Source organism: Erithacus rubecula (assembly GCF_903797595.1).
Source record: "Erithacus rubecula genome assembly, chromosome: 3".
NCBI lineage: Eukaryota > Metazoa > Chordata > Aves > Passeriformes > Muscicapidae > Erithacus > Erithacus rubecula.
The window spans coordinates 116,147,161-116,170,332 of record NC_136689.1 but is presented as its reverse complement, the minus strand read 5'-3'; the positions used below and the strand labels follow the sequence as shown (position 1 = coordinate 116,170,332).

At 41.0% G+C, this 23,172-nt stretch overlaps 1 protein-coding gene and 1 long non-coding RNA gene across 7 annotated transcripts in view; one reads left to right on the top strand and one right to left on the bottom strand.

Moving 5' to 3' along the window:
* LOC306799014 overlaps positions 1-23,172 on the bottom strand; it is a 604,175-nt gene that overhangs the window by 43,288 nt on the left and 537,715 nt on the right. The window lies entirely within an intron of this gene.
* The window catches only part of NCOA2 (nuclear receptor coactivator 2), a 187,229-nt gene continuing 181,707 nt past the window's right edge, over positions 17,651-23,172 (top strand). For 4 of the 6 annotated variants that reach the window (XM_079299494.1, XM_079299490.1, XM_079299489.1 and 1 more), the window contains exon 1: positions 17,651-17,892. The gene's annotated coding sequence lies outside the window, so the exon portion shown is untranslated. The remainder of the gene's footprint in view (positions 17,893-23,172) is intronic. The other 2 variants (XM_079299493.1, XM_079299492.1) reach the window with 1 other exon arrangement.

Sequence of the window (23,172 nt, the reverse complement as noted above, 5' to 3'; positions counted from 1 at the left end):
GAAAAACAGCAGTACTGAGGAAGAAGTGCACACAAACCCTACTGGGTCTGTGGTAGCAGTTGTATTTATTAAAAACTAGGCCAGAAATTGCTCATCCTCAATTTGCCAATAGCAGCCATTACCCGAAGCACTGGTTGAGAAAGAATAGCTGAAAAGTCTTGAAATAGAGTCAGGGATAACACAATTTAAAGGAAGCTTTGGCAGGATGAGGGAGTACCAAAATCTAATGGCAGTGGTGCTCTTTGCTAAAGAGTAAAGTTTGTAGCTTTACACTTCAAATTATTTAATATGATTTTAGTGTCAGCATTCAAAATGACACATTATTAAAATGTTGGTCAGAATTCTTGTGAAAAATGGAGATAATGAGCCCCTGGTCCTCATGATGAATATTGTTCATGAAATAATTTAAGAATTATTGAGAGCACGTATATCTGAAAAGAAGCTGCTTGTCTTCTCCTTTCAGATCTTGACTCTTTTGTTGTGACTGATGGAGATGTCATTTGGCACAAGGCCTTTGCAAAATGAACCTTTTTCCATGGGACTAGCAGAGAGAATGACATCCCATTTCTAATTTGCCACCATTCATCTGCAAGAGAATTTGAATGGTTTCTGGCTGGAATGATTTGACTCAATCAAAAAAATATACCCATTGCCAACCCCCTTCTTCATTTCCCTCCATCATGTTTTATCTAATGTTTTCAAACTTTGCCTCTTGTAACATTTGTGAAGGGGAAATTTCAAAATCTCTTAAGAGTTTAATGTTCTTCTTGCAACCTTTAAGACCTTTTCTCTCTTTCTACCCTTCACTTCAGTTTGTTTCAATCTATGCCAGCGTGCTGCATGTCTTCTGGGAGTGAAAACTGAGCCAGATTTAGCTAGGAGGAGTGTCTTTCTCTACTCTATTAGAAGAGAAATGCCACAGCAGCAGCAGCAGCCTGAATTTTACATCTTTTTTGTGCTGCTGCATCACATTGTGAAGCTCCTTGGAATCGCTGTGTAGTGTCACCTGCAGGGCTGCTGGGCACGCCTGCTCCTGCCACTCCACCTTCTCTTCACTGCCTTTGCCTCTGCTCTCCTGTAACAATTGTCAAAGCTTGTTGTTGTATTTTCTTACACCGTTTTCATTGCCTCTCGTTTTTGTTTTGTTTTGGGGTTTTTTTTATGCTATCTCCATTCTCATTAATGCCATCAGATCCTCTCATTTTAGCATTATGTGATGTGATTAGCATGTTGTTTACAACATGCTCTGCCATTGTATTAATGAAGTTGCTAAATGAGATGAAACCAATTTATAAACCTCCTTAAGCTCATAGAAAGCTAAATAAACTCACATTCTCACTGCTTACATTTCTGGTTTTTAAAGATGTCTTTAAATGGCTTTCAAGCCATACAAGTCAGCTTGAAGTCACTCTTTATGTAAGATTAACAAGACACATCACCAACCATCACATAAACCTGTGAAACAGGCCCAGCTATTATTTCATGAGGAGACCCAGGTTGGGGATTATGGGTGTTACTTCCATTTTCAAAGCATTTTAGATAAAATAATGTAATCAGGTTTTTTTAAAGTAATTGATATTTCTTTCAGGTATATTCAGATCCTTGCTGAATCTTACTTCGAACAATGATTTTCTCTTCTGATCCACTGCCTTGCAATAAAAATTAAAGCATTCGAGCACTTCCTTTATGAGGTTGCTCATTATGAGCCTGTAAAATGTATGTAGAGAAATATATGTTCTCCAGAATTTTTTCTAGTAATTTCTGACTTTAAATTTATAGAGAAGGCAGGCACCCATGTGGCTACAAGTCCAGACCATGGGCTGTAAAGGACACTTCATGTTAGGATAAGGGAAAATTATGATTTTGAATAGACCCAAATATAGGGCCTTATATCCTTTCTGTCTAGTCTTAACTTTCTCCAGAACATATTCAAATACCTTTGAACAGTTATATCTTACTTTTTCTTGACAAGAGTCTTGATTGTTGTGGATATCCTATACACAGGTATGTCAAAAAGATTTACCTGCATCTTTCTGGCTGAAAAATAAAGAGCATTGCAACAGTAGTAACAAAAATAAGGCATGTATTATAGTTTTATAATGTTCAACAGAAATTAAAGCACCCCTTCATCCTGTGTTATTAACTGCACTAACTTATCATGACAATAATGGTCAGGGAGGAATTTGTCAACATCACATAGTACTGTGGTTATATTGTTGCACTAAAAGATATTGGGTATTCCTGGCTTTTAGTTTGGTACTTTCCCAAAACATTCAATACATCTCGTATTATTCTGATGCACTAGGAGATTGTTTTTCTGTCTCATAAATCAGCTGGATTTTTTTTCTTCATCGTTTTATCAGATAGGATGCTACATTCTAGTTTTTCTTTTGAGGAACGGTGACTTTTGTGTTAATATTAATTGTGGGACATTCCACTGTATTTGCCTCTGCCCAAAATTTTCTCAGGCATCAGTCAAAATATTCATCAAACTTTGTGCAGTTGTCTGTTTCCTGAAGGTATTTTCAGGCCACAGTTTTAACAAATTGCTAGTTATTCTGTGTGCCCCAGTTTCTGAGAAAACATCAGAGGGGACCTGATTTTCAGAAAGCATTGAGGACAGGAGAACAAACCACATTAAAGTTTCAACTACCCTGAAATTACCAACTGTTAAATCTTGACCATCATTGCATTCATTTCCTCAGATTGTACAGTGTATTTTTCATATCACCCAGTATTAGAAGTAACAAGTGCTTTCTCTTGCTATGTATTTGTTGTAAAAAGTATCTAATTGAAGAAATTTTGATGAATGCTTAAGTTCTGTGCTATGCAGGATTTATACTAATTATTTTGACTATGTTAAAACTACATAAATACCAGTTTTAAATCTCTCAGTTGATTTATCTTGCCTAATTATCATGATAAAATTTAGTATTTTTCACTTTATTTTTATAGTTTGCTTGGACCTGGAGTTATGATGGTCCCACTATGTTTCTCCTTACTTTTACTTATTCACATCAATCTTTAACATTTTTTTCTTAGGATATCAAAGTATTTTCACCAATCTCATAAAGACACCTTGCTCTCCTGTCCTATATTCTCCTTTCTGCTGAGTGATTGTTGCTTTTTTCTGCTTTAGCAATTTAATGCAGCTATAATTCTTTCTTTGACTTTCATCCTCATCTTGTAATGAAATTAAACATTCATGTCACAAAATTTGTGCTCAGTAAAACCCAGAGATCTGTTTTGTATCTCAAATTATATTGTAGTATTTCAGTGAAGGGCTTGGAGAATTGTTCTTCATTTCGTAATAGAACTCTAAGCAAAACCATGTTAAACGAGGTTATTTTTTTTACTCTCCATTATTTTGTTCATTTTGAAAGATGATATCTCAGTTTTCCATGTGAAGTTTCTAAGTTCATTCTCCAAAAATATGTTGTTTACTTTAAAAGATTTCAAAGTCTGAGCAAGCTAAGATAGGGAGACTCAAATCCATTTGCATGACAGTATTATACTACAGGTCATATATTCTTTTCTCCTGCAGAAATGGGATTATGGCACGAATATACAGGATTTCTTATCCATATAATTTGATGGCAGGAAATATTAAAATAAACTATAAACTCAATTTGCAGCTTGTCTTAGGGAGGAAATTGGGATATTACTGGGTAAAATACAGATTGCAGACTAGCAACTAAAAAACATGGATTTGCAGAAATAGAACGATTACATAACGTTCTCTGTCATTTTCTTTCAGTAACATTGAATATAATTACCTCACCATTTATCTCAGTAAATGTTAGGTTCCCAAACAAAGCTACATAAACAGAAATTTTTGTATCCCTTAAAAAATAGGCCTTGAAGAAACTTCAGCTAGCTATATTCTCGATGAAGCTTCTACATCTTAATTCATGCAATCAAATTAACTAAGGAATTAAGGTCCAAAGAAAACAGTTATTACTTTGTGGGAAATTCACTTATACAAACAGAATTAGTATACTTTGTGAATTTTTTGCAACAATGAAGGCCTAAGTTTTAAACTTGTTGAACATCTAATTAGTTCATAAGTGAATTAATTGCTTGTGGAAGGTGGTCTACGGAGATATAAGTAAATTGCAAAATAAACTTTGTTGTTGTGGGTTCCATCTCTGTCCATCAGGCCCATTGGCATCAGACACGTTTTTCTTATGCTCATTTCAGGCCTGTTCATGTATGAGAAGTCAAAATGGGCTCCTGTTGGTACTGAGTGCTGAGGCTGCTTGTCTCTGGCATGCTGCTGTCTGGTACCCAATGTTGTGCAGCTTCTGATGAAATTGCATTGCCTTGCCTATGGCAGGCAAGGGGGGTTGTCCTTTGTTACCACTGGGTAGGAACTTTTTTTTTCCCAACCTTCCTCCCCATCAAACCAAGTTTAAAAAAAAAAGAAAAAAAAAAAAAAAAAAAAGCACAACACTTGTTTTCCTTTTAAAAACAAGAAACAAGTAAATATCAATTGACAGCAGTGCAATTTTTTTTCTTCCTGGTGCCTGTAAGGAACTGCTGAGGCAATCATGTCCCTCCCCTCTTGGTCATGACGCGAAAGAAAGCATCTTTTCTGCTGAAAAGGGAGCCTGCAGATTTTTTAACAATGTCAGTGAAAGAGGAAGCGAAGAGCAAGAGGAGATACAATAAAGGTAAGGATTGGTTTAAAGGAGTGCAGCAGCAGGGCAAGAGTACCCCACTAGAAACTTTCCAGGTTATATCCAAGACATGTATACTCATGCCTCAGTCCTGGCTTGAGTTAAAATGAACACCTTCATTCAAGTGTTACATAACATCCCATTATTTTGACTAAGAAATCCAAAGTAGTTTTTTGTTTTCTAAAAGTTGAATGCTTGTATTGCTTTTCCCACAATTAGAATCATGCTGGGATTGCTAGTTTTTGTCCGTTTGGAAATTTGGCTTCCATAGTATTTTTTTTTTCTCAGTTTTACAAGCATCTGAAGTATTTACAAGTACCTTCAGTGTCTAAAGTCTTGCCTGATTTACAATACCACAGCACCTATTGCATCTGGCACCCCCAAACACACAGGAATTTGGATGTGACAGTAGGGCTTGATTACTGGTGTATGAAACACAGCAATTGACTGTGAAATAGTACAGCTGTTCTGTGCTTTTTAATAAAAAACTAGTATGTTCAGGGAATTTCAAGCCCTCAGTTTGGAGCTGATACGCTTCAAGCTGTTTGGCTTCCATTGCCTTGCTGGTTGCAGCATTTCCTCCTTAGAGCAGGCAGTAAGGAGCAGTATCAATAGGAAGGGCTTGCAATACAGTAAGATGACTGCTGCTGGCTGGAAAAAAGCATAGGGTACAGCCAAAGAAAAGCTGTCTGTGGTCTGCTTTTAGTGCTGTACGACTTAGTCTGCTCTAAGTGACGTCAGCCCTGCAGTTCCACCCCATTTCATGGGGCAAGGAAAGGGTAACACACAGCACTCATAGGAAAAAGAGCTGACGCAGGGGTTTGATGCAGATTTCTTCGTACCTGTGTATGAACCAGTTACACAAGAACTACAAAGTGTTCTTGTCCTCTTTTTATTTTTTTCCAGTAAGTGGTAGTTGCAGACACTGTGATTTGAGTTAGGGCGAGGTTCCTTTCTGCTTGTATTTAGAATAGTACTTGCATTTACAAAACACAGTGTAGGGTTTAACCTTTGCATTGTGCCTTTTGGCAGCTTTTTTTTTAAATAAAATCAATCCATATTTTAGTGCAGATTCTATCTTTATTCCAATCTGCACAGGATTTTCTCATGTGTTTCTATCTGGATTATAGGTAGGTGGGTAGAGATACATATGAAGTTTGAAATTGCTGCAGGTATAAAGAGATATTTCCATACCTTGACTATTCAAGAACTTAATTTTTTTTTCAATACATCTTTCCATTTGCTCTGAAGTAGCAATTCAGTCATGATTTGGTTATGGATTATGGGATATCTAAAATGTATGCACATTTCCTTGTGTAAGAAACAAGTTGATTTTCAGTTTCACCTTAATTTGCATTTCATTTCCAGAATTTCTGACTCCAGTCACCAAACTGGCATGGTGCATGAAAAGAGGAGAAATTATCTCTTGAATGTGGTCATGTTTATTAGAATTTTGTCTACTGAGAAATTCATGTTTTTATCTTTTCTTCTCTAAACTTCTATTACTTTGTCGTTTCGCCCTGTCTTCAGCATGTTTTCTTACCATGGCTATGAGTAATTACAGCTAGTGATTTTATAGATGTAATTTTATGTCTATAATGTGGATATAGGCACATTTCTAGAAACAATGCATTGTGTTAGAAGTTATACATATTTCTTTTAAATGCAATTAATTTGAATGGTGGTGTTCAGATGAAATTCCAGATGTTTAAATACTCTGCTTCTAAAAAATAAACAGCATTAATTAGAAATCACTCTTGCATTACTTCTTCATTCCATTGTTTGGGGTTTGCCAGCTCACTTGATTTTCTTGCTTGACTTATGTGAATTAGGAAAACTTACTAGACATAAGCAAGCCTACTACTCCCTGCTCATGTTCTCCCTGATCTCCACAATTATAATTTATTTCTTCTAGTTTTTGACAGAATAGTGAGAAAATATAAGGAAAATAAGCTCACACAATGAGAAAATTGCAATTTATTACTACATAGCTGCAGAGGCCGTCTGCTATTTAAACAGAAACATAATACCTGACTTCCCTAACCAATGCATTTTCTTACTCCTCTAAAATTTGTAAGTATTCACAATGTGTCAGTAGAACACTGTGGAACTGAACATACTTTAATGTAATCAATCAAATAGAATTCCTGAATAATATCACAAGAAATTCCTTCATAGAAAAGGCATATAACCAATTTAATAGGAATGTGTAATATTTTACTCAGTTCTCATGAGTAGATTATAAACTAAAAATTGCATGTAAGATAGCCAGTATGGAAAACCAAACCATATGTATGAAAATTAATCAAAATTATACACAAGTTATTCACAATTATACATTGTTCTCCTTGAATAGAGCTTGTTCTACATGCCACAATTCAGGGTTCCTCCTCTATGACTGGTATTCAAAGAAAATGGAAGATTTTATCCAAGCAGTAGAGGATGAAATTCAAGTAATTAAAAAAAAATAAAAGATTTTTTACTTGCAGGCATGCTTTGCCCCAAAATTATAAGTATTAGTATTTAATGAATAGTGAAAGGTTAGATTGATTTTTTTAAAAATTATACCATTTTAACAGAAAAAAATAAATACATGGATCTGCAATAATGAGTATGAAAAACTATCTTTAAAAAAATACATCGGTAGCAAATAAATTCAACTAAATGGATGTTGGGAAGGCATATTGTATGCATGATTTTTGCATGCATGAAGAACCAGCTAAAACCAGGCCCACCAGCTTCAAACAAACACATTTCAGTTTCTGATTCCAAATAGCTTAAATAGCCTCCTGATTAGCAAGGTGCTTAGGCATGTAAGTAGTCTCAGTGAGTATCCCCAGCAAAGCTAAATTTATTTGCCAAATCACTTACCTAAGGGTGTCTCCTGGATTTTTTGAATTGTTGCATTGTTTACCCTGCTCTAGTTTCTACCAAGTGACTCAACAACAGTTTAGCAGCTGCTGGAGTAGGACACCTCTCTATCTTACCAAACCCTGTACTTGGCCAGCGTTTCATTATTCTCTTTAACTCCAGTCTCTAGTGGAGGGTGAGGATGGGGCTTGTAGCTTGGGCTGGCGCATTTTGGGGTTTTGTTTTGTTTTGTTTTTTAGGGTTTGATTTTTTTTTTTTTTTCCCCAGTCCACCCATTCCTTATCTAGTATTTAGCTTGCAATGTTTGGCCAGGGAAAATCTTTTTGCAATAAACTCGTACAGTCCTTAGCAGAATGGGATCGTGTTCAAGAGGTAATCACTGCTGCAGCAGAAATGTAATGCCCTGTGTTTAAACCTGTAGTTATGTGACCTGTTTAGAAAATACATAGCTATGAACAGAATGCCTACGCAAATGTGACCAGCTCGGTTTCAGAGACGAAAGTGAAGTCCTTCTCCATCTTGGAAGATCTGCGGTTTTTTCCTACATATCAGAATATTTGTCTTAAGACTGTAATGAGGTGTTATTGAGCCTTTTCTGTAGTTTTCTGATGGTTCCCTGATATTCTCGATCCTGATTTGTAAAAATGCAGATGGCACAGAAAATAATGGATGTGCCATTGTGTTTGAAAAATTCAAGTAGGTCTGCTCCAAAGCACTAGTGGTGCTGTTTGTTTATTATGCTTTGATTTTGATAAAAAGTATAAAAATTTGTTCTTTAAATAACTCTGTTAGATTTCTTTCTTCAATTCTTGTTTAAGTAATGACTGGGAAAGGTCTTCATCTGAAGTGGTGTGTCTTTACATCAATGTAATGTATGTAATAATGTACTAAACTGCATTTTAAAATTTGGGGATTCCTAAAGTTGGATGATAGATCTGATCTCTGAACAACAGTGAGCAATGCCATATTGTTGGAGGGATGGGGGAGAAATAGAATAATTATTGGGATGTGGAAAGTGATGTCCAGCTTGCATGGCAAATAATGTAAATGGCAAAGCAATGCTTTCAGCACCAGTAAGGCCTCCAAGCAGTGTGCTCAATATCAAAAATGAATTTCTTTCTCTGTACCAACAGCAGAAAGCTCATAGGGGCTTGAGCGAGCAGGGGCCGGCAAAAGGTGTCCTGGAAGGAAAGCGGGAAGAAACTGGGTTTGCACAGGATAGCAGCAGACTGAAGAGAAACACTGCTGCAGCTCTGCTTAAGGGTGACAACAGCTAAAAGAGAGGGGAAAAAAATCTCCGTATCTGTGGTAGATTTGAAGAGATGATAAAGGGCTAAACTGCAGCAAAGAAACCCTCCTAAGCACAAGAAAAACTTATGGGGAGAAGTTTAAAGCAATGCAGTTGCCTGGGAGGCTGAGATGTGTTCATTACAGGTCATTTAGAACAGGTTAGACCGATCCATTAGGAGTGAGACAGGTGTTGATCATCCTGTCTTAAAGGAGGGGGGTGGACACAGATGGCCTCCTGACCTCTTTCAGCCTCATGATCTTGTTACATTTTTTTCCTGAATTCAGGTTATATGTTTAAGCAAACCAGCTGTATTTAAACTAAGAAAGAATGTGATAGATTTCTATAAAGAAATTAAATTCCTCTTACTACTTTGGTTCTCTCTGATGGACACCTTTGTCTCAGCTTGGTCTGTCCTTCATGGGACTTTTTTTTTTTCCATTCGGTAAACATATGGTTGACACTTAGTAGAGGAGAGCATAAAGGACAGCTTGTTCTGGAAGCCTACATCTCAGCAAGCACAGTATTTATAAGAATCTCGTCAAATATACTTGAATTGTCTAACGCAGGGTCTTTCTTAAGTGTAAACATCAAAACGAGCAGGGGAAAGCTTAGGCTGTAACTTGCCTTCAGACAGGGACAGAGCAGAAAGGACTGCAAGGGTGGGGGAGGTGGAACAGCTTTACATCGCTTCTCTTCGAAACCTTGGGGCTACAGTGGCTCTTGCAAAACACTTGTTGATTTAAAGAGTGCAAGCAGAGCTATTGACAGAGCCCATTACCTTCGCTGTCAGGTTGGACTCACCAGACAATAGTGAGGCTGAGTTGGTTAAGTTGTGTGTAAGTACACACATGATTACAAATTGTGCTTTTCCAAACCATTCGGTACATTTGCATCATCTTTCAAGCACCTAGTGGAACTTGTTTTGTCTTACTGCAAATATGAGCCCTAGTTAGTGTACTCATTTCTTTGTTATTCCCTTTCGTCTTCAATTTCTTTTAATGAAACTGCTTTACTGTCTAATATTTTTAAACATTGCTACAATAATTACAAACGTATTTGAGGACTTAAAAGTGGAATAGCTGCAGTGTGACAGCACAAGAAAAAATATCAAGATAAATACAATTGTAGCCTCTCTCTTCTTCAGCCTTGGCTTTTTCTAACTTCACTCTTTCCTGATGAGCCATATTGAATGGATAGAGGCATGTATAGTAAAACCAAAGCCTCTGTCTAGGAAAAACAGAGGTGAGAATGTACTGTGGTAGGATTACAACTTCAGAAATGTGAACTGTCTTTTGCTGATATAGAGCTGTCTCCCTGAGTCTCTCCTGGGCAAGGAGGCTGGAGCAGAGATTCCTTTTGATAAAGTGACAATTTTGAGCACCAGTGATTATTTTAAATTCAGCGCTGTTACCTTTTCTTCCTGGTCCAAGAAAGGAGAAAGAAACCCACAAAATTTCTTGCTGTGTTGTGAACAATGTGTCATCTTGGCCAACATATCTACTCCTAAAGGAGGGAAGGCAGTTCACGGAGACCACTGGAGTCTGCAAATCCAGGGAGTTGTTCAGGGAAAGAGGACAGATGTCCAAAACTGATTGGTGAAATCTTCAACTGTTCTGGTATTTTGTACTCTCTGGCTCAGTCATCAAGAACGACTGCTCCCCATTCCTGATGCCTCTGGTGAGTCAGATACCGAGTTTTCAGAGGCCATGCCATTAGGGTGAAATGGAGGTAGTCTCAGGGAATGGAAAACATCTGCCCTATGACATAGTCCAAAAAGCTCACAGAGAATAATTTTTTCTAATTTTGTTAGATTAAAATAATTCCATACAAAAATGTTATTATTCTAGGGTTGGAATTCAAACAAAAAGCATGAGCTTGAGAAGCTCTAATGAAAATATAATTGTTTTAATAATAAAAATATTTTTTTAAAAACCCGAATAATTAAAACAATAGAGCAAGAAGCTGATTGTCTGAATTTACAGAGGTGTCATTTGAAACTCTTAACTCTGTCTTGAAGTGAAGCAAGATTCTTTAAATTTACTTCACACTTTCTGGACTTTATTTACTTCAGTTAAAGTTTCTAAGATCAAGCTTCTGTGCTATCTGTAAATCAAAAAGCTATCTGTGGCCTCCAGTTTGGAAAGTCATTTAACTGGTTCCGTGACTAAATCACTGTCATCCTTCCATCTTAATTTCATTTCTTTCACAATGGCATTAGGAACTGCAAAAGAGGGAGGCAGATTTTAAGTCTGCTGCAAGAAATGTGCTGCTTGTACAGACATGCTTAGTTTTTGCCAGTTAAAAACATGCTTCACTACCACTCTCATTTTTTTCTATCTTCTGGACTCTAATTCCATGAGCTGGTAAATTTACATGTGTAAATATCTCTAGATTTACCTACTAAGTGGCCAGTGGTGAGTAGAGGTTGATAGGACTCAAGGTGTAATCATCTCAATAGTAAGTTTAGAAAGTGCTTTCAACATAGAAGATGTAAAGTCACTTAGGGTTGCATGGTCATGATTTAGGAGGAAGGTTTTCTAATGTGTATGGTCAACAATGAAAAGTAATTATTAATTATGAACTAATAAATCTGCCTTAGAATCAATTTTCAGAGCACATCCCAAAGAGAGCAGCACAAAGGGGCTTGTTAACAAGTGTATCTTCATTTAGTATTGGTGGGATGGCCTTTAATTATACTCTCCCTCAGCAATGCTCTTCAATATGGAAATTTGTGAAGGTACAAAAATTTGTGTATTCAAGTGCAGGAAATCAAGGAAATAAGACAGTGTTGCACAATCCTAAACAAAAGGTAAGTTAACATATTCAACAGTGTAATTACAAGGGGAAGACAACACTGCTCTTTAACCAATAAAACTATAATGAAACACTTCTACCTCTGTTTCTTATAAGAAACTCAGTTCTGCCCCTTAATGTGCACGCTTGAGGGCTGTTTACCATTTTGGTTAAAGGCAGAGTACAGGGGTGAGTTGGGTTTTTTTAATCCTCAGTAGGAGGGATGGCAATGTCTTTTTTAATAGACTGTATGAATACACAGAATATGTCACAAAAAAACTATTGTTGAACACATGCTGCAGGATGAAAATATAGGAGAAACTGGGAATAAAAGGCTAGCAAAAACAGAGATAAAAGAGAAAATAAGGGGAAAAAGGGAAAAAATGGTGGTTAAAGAAAAGAAAAATTGAAGAAGTTGGAGAGCAGTGCAAAAATATCACAGAGCCACAGAATTGCTAAGTCTGGAAAGGGCCTCTGGAGATCACCAGGCACTGTGTCCAGGAGTACCCAACATGTGCTACCCCTTTTCTCAAGGCTGGAATTTAGTGTCACCTGTCAGCAGTCCCCTTACAATGCTCAAGAAGAGCTTTAGAGGCAGGTTTTGCTATCTGATCCAGCACTTCAATTGGTCACAATTATTATACATAGTTAAAGAAAAGTAACAGAAACAAGAGGCTAGGTAAATGGAGGTGCATCCAACAAGGTAAAAAGGCAAAGGGTTTTGATATGACATTACCATACGAAACAAATAAACACACTTCTGGTACAATTATAGCAGTTATGCTTTAGTTCTACAGGTGTATTTCCTTCAGCTGAATATGATTTTGTCTTAACATGAATTGTTTACCAAAGTAGCATGAGTAAAGTGAGTCTTTTATTCTAGTATAAAAATATTTGAACAAATACCAATTAAAATTATTATTCTTAGCCTATGCATTTGTAACTTTCTTCAAAACATTTTATCTGGTAAAATTTATCTTGATTGATTTTTTTTGTGTTAAAAATGTATTGAGCTTTTCAAGACCATTTTATTTTTTTAAAAAATTACTATGAAGCAGATTATTGAATCAATAAGGCATAAACATTCAACAAGATTCTAAATTAACCACTTTTTTTTTAGTTAGAAGCCTGTTACTTGAGGTGCAAAATATGCATATATATTTACTCCTAAAGTTTTTCTAGGAAAAAAATTTCTAACCATATAAGCACTATATGCCTAGGATATTCTCCTCACTGCAAGCTCTTAATGAGGCTGTTGTAGCACTGTACCAAACCATGACAAAGCCTAAGTGTCCTTGAAGAACCTGAGTCAGGTCCCAGATGCTTTAAAGGAAGCTATGTAAGTCAGTTATTTTGAAAGGGCAGATTGTGATACAGGGCTAATGGTAGCAGGATAATCAATAGTTTGGAGATATGGAGATCAGAGGGTCACTGTGGTTGTAGGAACTATAGGATGTGTGTGTCATGCCAGGGAGGTGGTGTGGTGGTGTAGTGAGCAAAGGTAGTGGGGATGGGGGAAGGTGGAAAAAGGCAAATGTCAAGTCCATCTTCTGGGAGAGAGATCCAAAGAACTACAGGCCAGCCAGCCTGACCTCAGTCTGTGGGAGGATTAAGTAGTAAATCCTCCTGGACACCCTCTCCAGGTATGTGAAAAGTCCCTGAGGGCACACAGTAAGTTAGTGTATCCATTTCTCTCTTTGCAAGCGTTCCCAAAAGGCAAATTCTGCCTGATCACTGTGACTGGTTTTTATAATGGTACAAGTGAATCTGCAGAGGAGTGGAGAGCAGCTGATGTTGTTTATCTTGACTTTGACAAAGCTTTAGACACAATCAACTACAGACCTCCTTCAACCACACTGGAGAGGAAAGGAGTAGGGTAAGTGGAAGATAAGGTGGAACATTGGCTGGACTATGGGTCTCCAGGGCTGCGGTCAGCAGGAGCAGGTCCTGCTGGTGGTCAATGCACTTCAGATGGGTGCTGTGATGGTTACTGTGTAACACAGTCAGATGAAATGAAGATCACAGCACAGTGGGAGATAGTGGTCAGTGCTCTGGACAACCTGAGCAGACTGGAGAAATGAACTGGCAGCAATCTCACAAAGTCCAATGAGTGGTGGCACAGCACCTTGCATCTGGTACAGAATAGCTATTGCTTCATGAGCTGGAGGCTAAAGCAAGAGGAAAGGACTTTCAATTTGGGAGTCCTGAGGAGCAACAAGCAAGTCAGCAGTGACCTTGCAACAAAGGTCAACAGCATCCTGGGTTGCAAGAGCAAGAGAATAGCCAGCAGGTTGAGAGAAGAGGTTATTCCCATCCATGGAGCAAGACCACATCTGGAAAGCTGAGTGCAGTTTTGAGCCACCCAGGACAGAGACATAAAAAAGAAAATCCAGGGAAGGCCCACCACAATGGTGAGGGTGCTGGAGCAATAATGCACAAAAAGAGACTGAAGAGGTCTAGCTGTTATTCTGAAGAAGAGAAGACTAGTTTAAATTTAAATGTTCTCTTCAGCTTCTTAATGGGCAGATACAGAGAAGATAGAGGCTTCTAGGAAGTCCACAGTAACCTTTTCATTGTGGGAAGCAACAGGCATGAGCTGGAACAGACTGATTACACATCATGGAAAAAAACCACAACAACTCACAAATATGTTCAAATTGTGGAATGGGTAGTTCAAAGAGACTGTAGAGAAAGTAAAAATCATCTTGTATTGATCCTGGAAAACCTGGCATAACTTCAAAATTGGCCCTACCTAGAGATGAGGCTTCAACCAGAAGACCTCAACAGGTCCCCTGAATCCTGAAGAAGGTAAAGATATTGGAGTATTTTCACATGGTTTTCGATTGTATTTTATTTTTTTTTTGTCTTTTTTTGGAGTGTGAGTTAGGTATATACTCTGTCAACAAAAATCTTATTGGTTCCACAAAGACCATATTTAAATCCACTTGGGAAGGTTAATGAATGAGTGGGGGTTCAATTGCCCATAAAGGTGGGCAAAGTGATTCTACAGAGTAAATGCAGCTGCTCATGAAAAAGGCTTTGTGCACCAACAGCTGTGTTATATATATCCCTGATTCAGCAGGTGCACATAAACCATTCCTCCTTATGCATATAAGCTGCAGGTAGAGCTTTATGAGACAGCAGCCATACCTGAATGGCCTACTAAGTTCATAAACTACCAACAATTTGTTCATAACCTTTCACCTTATGGAAAAATAACTTTATTTATTTGAAAATTAGTTAGAAACATACCTGCAAGTGCTAGTTTTACTCTGTGTACAGATTTTTTAAGAAATATGGTACGTAGAAAAGGTAAGAAAAAACCATTGACAATATATATGACTGTAATGACCAGGAAAATATGACTGCATTCAGATTTTGAATTTTCTCCTGTAAATTTGGCGGAGGTGGGGGGGTGTAGGAAGTTATGGGAGAAAATTCAACCAAATCTCACTGATAACTCAAAATAATTAAAACCTTCTCTCAATTCACACCTGGAAAGGCTTGCAAATCATAGTGAATAATCAAATCAATGCATAAAGTGATGTTGTGAACAAAATAGCAAGCAGAAGAATGAAGAGGAGGAAAGTGAATACAAGAGGATGACAAGAAGTTTGTGTAAGTCTTGTTTAGAATGGATGAAGGTTTTGCTGAAAAACTAAGCCCAGCTCTAGTCAGCACAATGCTGCAATGTTGACACTGAAGAAGTTTCAGAGAAGAGCTGTAATGCTGAATAAAATCTGCACTGAAGTGTGTTTATCAAATCTATTTCCCATCTGGAAAATGCTCCCTTCCCTTTAAAGAATAGCAGTTAGGAATAACATAATTACTGGTCTTTGCATACCAATGACACTTGTAACCAGGGCTTTGGGTTTAGGGGTTGGATGACAAAATGTATTTGCTTATGAGTTAGAAGCTTGTAACAAATTTCAGAGGATCTGAGCATATGTGTGTAGTTAAATATTCTCTCCCACACAGTTTGACTAGGAAACTCAGCCTCATAGGAGCCAGGGCTTTTTGTCAATGTTGAAACTATAAACTTCATGTCTTTTATGCTCCTACCACAGCAAGTTAAAAGATCTCCCTTGCTTTTCCTGGTGGATTTAGGTATTAGTTTGAAACAGATTTTTGGTTATTTTAAAGGAAGTTAGACATCAGGGTAAAAAAGTCAACCTTTTCTAAATAAAAAATGCTGGAATTAAAGTTGTCTGTGCAATTCTAAATTGGTCTGTTTATGGTCACAGAATTAAAGACATACTTTTTTTCCCTCCAGTGAACCACTGTTCCACTTTGCATTGGAGAATGAATCACAACTGTGAGGTAAATGAGATTATTGCCTATCTAACTGTTAGCTTATTTGCTACAGAGATTTGCACAGATATGACAAATGAGGTCAGAGGAACAGCTCTGTCTCTCCAGGACTCTTTACCTCTTTTTTTTTTTTTTTTTTTTTTTTTTTTTGGCTGGGTGATTTTTTTTGGTTGGTTGGTTTTGGTTTCTTGTTTGTTTTTGATTTTTGCTTTGGGGATTTTTTTCCCCCACTTTTTTACCCCTCAAATGCAAGTTACTCTTATTTGCTATGTTATTTCAAGGTAATATTCTGTTCTGTCTGTTCTACAGACAGAATTAACCCTCAATATTTTTTTTTTGCCTGTCTGTGAATGGGCAGGGTGGAAGAGCTTCCTGAAGACTAAGTAATTTCTCTGCCAAATACTTGGGGAGGGGACATTCAGAAAGGCTGTCCTCCAGCTGCTGCAGCCCAGCACTGGAGCCTTGTCTTCTAAAGATGATGTCAAAGTACTCCAGCTAAAACAGCAGCAATAATGTGGATTGGATCTTTGGTTACTATCACATCAAAGCTCTAATTGAGCATATAAGAACGACAATCCCTCAATCCCCATCTCTAATGGGAATAAATTCAAATAGATTTCTGATGGCCATCCCTCCATTTCTGAGTTCTCTCATTAGCAGAAGAAAATATTGCAAGTTTTCAGCTAGTTGATTGCAAAGGCTTCTTTCTTTAACATGAGGGAGGACAGTGGGAAAGAGTTTTCCTTTAATTTGGAGAAACAATTGAACTATTTTTGCCCAATGCAAGAAAACAGCTTTAAAAAAATGAAGTCAGACAAGTATGGGAAATTGTATGCAGCACAGTAGGGCAAAATGTAACCATCTGAAAAACAAGTATTATGATCAAAAAAATATTGGATGAGCCTAATTGCAAGCAGAGTTAGCTATACCACCAGGAACAATATATAATCTGCAGATAGCTACAGAACAACTTGGGGCTGCACATCCAAGCTAGAAAATGTCAAAAATAACGACTGTTGCAGTGTAAAGTACAACTCGCCATTGTGTGAAAACGTAAAGCTTTTCATGTAAGATAGGATTTCTGCATCACGGATTGCTTCTTGAACTAAAGGGCAATGTTTAACATTCGCCCTCCCGCCCTTAACAAATTTTAACTCATGTATTCGCTCCTCCAGTCTAGGGAAAGCTTGCATCTCAATCCTCTTGCTCCCATGAGTGAGATACAGCTGACACGATTTTCATAGCGTGTGTCTTTTTTTTTTTTTTTTTTTTTTTTTTTTTTTTTTTTTTTTTTTTTTCCCGGAGGCAAAGAAAGGAAATAAGACCGTATCCCCCCGCCTCGCTTCCCTGTTTTCGTGAATATGGGTAAGCCGTAAGAGGGCTGATTGCTCCGGTCCCGCTTGAGAGCGGGGTTCCTCCAAGGACGGACAGCAAAGGGCCACAGCCAAAGTCTCTCGCTCCGAGGGCGAAGGACTTTGTGTTTCCCTTCCCCTTTCTCGCCGGCTCGGGCGGCGCGGAGGAGCTGCCGGGAGCGCTGCGCAGGCTGCGAGCGGGGCGGCTGCCATTGTCCCTGCGGGCGGGGCGCGCCGCGGCCCCGCGCCCGCCGAGCGGCAGCGCCGAGGGGCGGTGGCGGCACCCGGACAGAGCCGAGCCGCGCTGCGCCCGCCCGGCCCGGCCTCCCCCCGCCCGCGGCCCGGCCGCTGCCGCCGTGCCCGGGGGCAGGGGGGAGTGACTTGTGCCTCCCCCTGCCTCCTCCCCGTCCAGCCCTCCTCTGGGTAGAAGGGGAGGAGGAGGAGGAGGAGGGCGAGCGGTGGGAGGGTCTCCATTGAAATAAACAAGCAGGCAGTTATTAAAAAGGAACATGGCGGCCGCAGCCCCAGCTTCAGCTTCATCTTACAAAGCGAAGGTCAGCGCCGGCGGCAGCGGCGGGAGACGGCACTGACCCCGGTAACGGCTCCGGCGCGGCGGGGGGTGTGCCCGGGCCCCCCGCGCCCGCCCGGCCGCCCCGTGTAGCGCCGGGGGGACGCCGCGGCCGCGCCGGTGCGCGGAGGGGCGGCGTTGGCGGGCGGCACCGCGGCCGCGGCGAGGCGGCTTCCCCCGCGCCGGCGGCGGGGGGAGCGGGGCGGGGGCTGCGGCCCCTCCGCGGGGAGCCGAGGGGCCGCGGGGCCGCCCCTTGCCGGGGCATCGTGCTCGCACCCCCCCGCCCGCCGGTGGGGGGTGGGCGCGCGGGGTTACTTCTCCGGGACGTCCCCCTGTTTCGGCGAGGGAGGACGGGGGACGGGGCACCCCACCCTGCCGGGCCCAGGGGCCGGTTTCCTGCTCCCAGGCCAGGCGGAGGTCGGGTGCCGCCTCTCCGCGCCCCTGGCTGGGGGAGAAAGTGCGAGGATCCGGGAAGGCGAGGGGCTGATCTGGGGGTCAGCGACTGCCCTGGCCGGGCCGGGGGAGGATGGGGCAGCGGGGAGCGATTTGGAAGGGACTGTTCAGGACGTTCTCCCTCACCCCCACCACGCAACGATAGCGAAACTTGAGGGAGGGTCTCTCCCCGATGACAAAAGGGGTGATTTGGGGAGCAGAGCGGCGCACGCCGCCTCCTCCTCCCCCCCGGCTGACAACGACTCCGTGCGCAGCGGCGCGGGGCGCTCCGCGCTCCGGCCGCGGGGCCCGGCCGGCCGCCCCCTTTCCGCGCCGGGCAGGGACCGCGCCGCCCGGCGCCCTCTCCCCTTCCCCCTGCGCAGGGCGCCTCGCCGCCGCTCCGCGCTCCCAGGGGACGCGAGGGGAAGGAGGGGGCGAAGCGGGCAACTTCTCTAACTTTCTGCGCGGGGGCTGTGCCTGCCCGTGCGCGCCGCGCAGCGCCGGGCCGGGCCGCGGGGGCGGGCGGCGGGGCGTCGCAGCTGCGTGCGAGCGCAGCCCGGGGCGCCCGGCCGCCGCCTCCCCGCGGCCCGGGGAGGGGAGGGGTGGGGGCCCGGCCGCCGCAGTGCCGTGTGTCTGCGTGTGTGCGCGGGGCGGGGAGCGGCGGCAGGAGGAGGGGAGAGAGCAGAGCCGCCGGCCCGGCGCGGGGCCGGGGTCCCTGGGCGGCTGGCGCTCCGCTCCGCTCGCTCCCGATCCCCGCGGCGGGCGGCGGCTGCGGGCGGGGCGCTGCGCGGCCCGCGGAGCCCCACGCGTGAGGCGCGGGGGAAGGGGCGGAGGTGCCTCCGCGGAGGGCGGTGCGCGGCCCCTCCCGCCTCCGCGGGGGGCGGTGTGTGCGCCGCCGCGGGCACCGCGCGGCTCGGGGCTGCGGGGCCAGGCGTAACCGGAGCCGCGTCCCTCGCCGTCCCTCGCCGCCCCTCGCTCCTTCGCCGCCCCTCGCTCCTTCGCCGCCGCGTGGGCCTGAGCGTTCCCCCGGCTCGGGGACCGCACGCGGCTCCTGCTCGAGGGGGCATTCGAGCCGTGTAGTTTGTGGGAAATCCACCCGAGAGCCTGGCAGAAAAAGGTGGAGGGGAGGGAAATAAAAAAATAAAGGCAAGGAGGTTGCTGGTAGTCACCGGGAAGTCGTGATATCTGTATATCTTCATATATACTTAGTTTGAGTTAGCCTGTATACTTCGGTCTGAAGCGTGTGTATGTGGGACACTGTATAAATATACTGGTAATTCAGCCGGGAGAGTCTCCTTGTGAAAGGAGATCAGCCTGCTTGTTCGATAATAATAAATTGTTTTTATATTTCTTTTTTTCTTTTTTCCATTTTTTTTCTTCCCTCAGAGAAAGAAGCAGGTGAATAGGCTTTAGAACTCAACCCATAATGTTTAAGTATAATTTAAGCTAAGCATATAGTGCCTGACTATGGCAGTTACAGCAGAGCTCTATTGCCACTGTAAATAAGTAAGCATTTAAGACTGCCAGTCTTTGTACTTAAAGCATTTCTTTCGTTGTTGTTCTGCCATTGTGGCTGAAGGCAGTCATTTGGATTTTATCCCTTTGGTTGTTGTTGTTTTTTTTTTTAATGTACTGAACTATGAAAACAACACTAGTCAGTTAATTTCCTGGCTGCTTACAACCCAGTGGCAGTGTTGGGCCACCTGGTGGGCTCCTCTCATGGGGTAATCCTCTGTCCCTGCCCAAGGGAAGGGAGCTGCCTGCCCACTGTGTTGGATGCTCTCTGAGAAATGACCATGTTGTATATAATTTTTAATGCCATACCGAAACTATTATGCCCCAAAGCAGAGATCTTGTTTATTTAAACACAGCTTAGTGTGGAAGGAAACTGGTTGTTTTATCACACTTGGTGCCTCCTGCTTTTTTCCAGAACACTTGTTTATTTCAGCAGTGGTGTCACAAATAGGATATACCAGGTTTGCACATATTTCCACATACGGGCATGTAAGCAGGCGTGTATGGACACTCATGCATTTGTATCCCTTACTTTTGCATTTGTGGTAAAGGCTCTTTGGGGACTGGACATAGAAGTTGGCTCTGTTGTGTCATACAAGATAAGGAAAGTTGTTAACTGCCCCCAAATTGTTAATCTGTAAGTGTGAGAAGATTAATGTTCATAGGAAATCTTGATTATCTGCAGTCTTGAAGAAAATACTTTGCCATGGACTCAACCCTCAAAAACATTGAGTACAACTTTAAGAAGAAGGGTTCATCTTTTTTAACATCACATAGTGTTTTGAAGAATCACATTATTTTTAATATGTTTTTATCTTGATGGACATTATGCAATAAATGCATGTCAAATGTGCTGCAATCACCTCATCTTTTTAGTCATGGTACTCTTCTTATTTCACATAAAACCTAAGGTTTCTCAACTTTTTATTTTCTCAGGCTTGTGGTCTTCACTAGGGAGAAAATCCATGTGTGATGTGGTTCTTCAGTATCTCTGCAATGTCTGAAGGCACTTCTTTACTAAGTGTGTAAAATTCCTCGTTGTGTGTCCTGGTGGTGTCAGTGCTAAATTTGAAACTCAAGATGTTTGAGGAAGGAATACTTTATTGCCATCAAGAATGGTACTTTTGGAATCAGTTAAAGTTTTTTAACTGGATTTGTGTTATTTGAGAGAGAAAATATAGGTTATTTCTGGTGGAAACTAGAAAATACAAGGGATTTATTCACATATACTGTAGTGCATTGCATTAAACTGAAACTGAAGTAAAAATGAATTACTTAAGAATAATGTTTATGTTTTTGTAATCATCTAGGGTGTAGCTTGCTCATTAGAAAGCTGAAAGGCTCTGTTGAAAGAGGCATGTAAACCGTCTGTAGTGTTGGCATTCCCAACTTTTCCCTCCGACCTCCAAAAAACCAGTAAGAGCTAGCCCATCTGCAGGGAGCCCAGATTTTGCAGCAGGGAGAACAAAGTCAGTGAGCGAGCCAGCTGCTGCTACAATGCCCACTGTCTTCTGCTCCTTGCCTTTGTTGCTGATGTCACCGTCTCATTGGCAAAATCTGGGCTTCTGCTCTCAGCTGGAGTTTCTCTAGCACCTGACACCAGAATTGCAGGGGCTTAAGAGGTCTAAGCCTTGAGGATGCTGTCAGTTCATTTGAAAGAAAAAGACGAACCAAAGACTGTTACCAAATTTAAATACAAACGTAACTCTCTTTGTCTGCCGAGCACTGATAGATTTGCATTGGAGAAAGGGAGCACTGAACTACAACTGTTCTTACCATGTTCAGTTCTTTGCACGTATTTGCTGTGGCTGGCCTCTCTAAACAATGCAGTTTGCGTGCAAGTAGGTATATTTAACAAATTCCACACATTTCTTCAGTATTCTGATAGGCATTAAAATGCTCAATATTCATTTAAGTCCCTGTTTGGCTTTAGAGGTCAGAGGTTAAATGTGTTGTTACTGTATATACTCTGCTGTGTGACACAGCATTTTAAACTAAGAACAGAGTAACATAGATAATGACTTTATAGAAGGCATATAACAGCATCCATTCATCCACCCATTTTCTGCTGTTAGTTAACTTAGTTACAGACAGCTACTCTGGCAGGATCCCCTATTTTTATTTTTAAATGAGGTGAAGTTCACTGCACTACTTTATTTTGGTTAGTTGTTAAAACATTCTTATACTTCTGGCAGCAGATAATGACAAATTCTTCGATGTAATGTTGGGAGCAAGGGAGGCGGAGAGGGAGAAACAGGGAGGGAGAGGAGGGGAAAAAACCCTCCTGAGCATATGGAGACATCCAGAAAAAGATGTGCATCGTCAGCTGTGATTCCATTGTGTGCTTGCAGACAGGATCTGAGCTCTTCTTCTCTTGGGAATTTAAACCTTACAGAAGTATTCTTTGGCTTTTACCCGTCAGGATAATGGAGCTGAGATAACATATATTTCACGTATTTATTATAGATAATATTTTGAAAATATTTTGCGATTTCAGGGAATAAAATACAGTTGCCAGGATTCCTGCTCTGTGTTGGAATAGCATTTTAAACAGCCATAGATATTGCTGAAATGGTAGCTTTGAGGAGTAAGAATAATTTCTAATATTCCATCAGTGGTTACATACAAAGGCATCTTACCAGTTCTACAGTTAGTAGTTTGTCAGCAGTATTTACATTATGCAAACACTCCCTATTTTAATGATTCAGTAGCGTAGCCTTTTCAAAACATACCAAGTTGAAATCTGACATGAAAAATGACAGGTTGTATAGTTTAATCAATTTAGGATACAGAATTAGGAAAAAAAAAAAAAGACAAAAAACCCAGGGAATTTTTTAGACAGTTTCAAGACAAAGCAATTTTGTCAGTGTTGTGAATATTTAGAGATAGCATTTATATGATGGAAAAATGAGTGGAAGAAATTAATTTTCTTTCATTCAGTCCTGCATTTACCTATTACCTAGAGCAGCCTTTCCTGAGCATCTGGAATACTTCTGCTGATTTATACAATTATTTTGAGTTGATGAGTAGTTTGAAAAATAGATGTTGAATGTGGTAGATTTGCTGTACTGCGTTTTGTAACTGTTTATGATTTTTCAATTTTTTTTTTGTGGAAATTGCACGTTATTCAAATTAAAGACTAATGGAAATTTTATTTAAGAGTTTTATGGATATATAATGGAAACAATTCCTATGGAAAATGTATCGTCATTGGAGTGCTTGACATCTTGAAGTTTGAAATTGGTTCATTAATTTAAATGTCTGAAGCTATACCACAACATATTAACAATATGCACATTTTTTTCTTCTGCAGCTTCATCATTATGCTACTCCAAGTCTTGCATTTCCTTAAATGGCTTC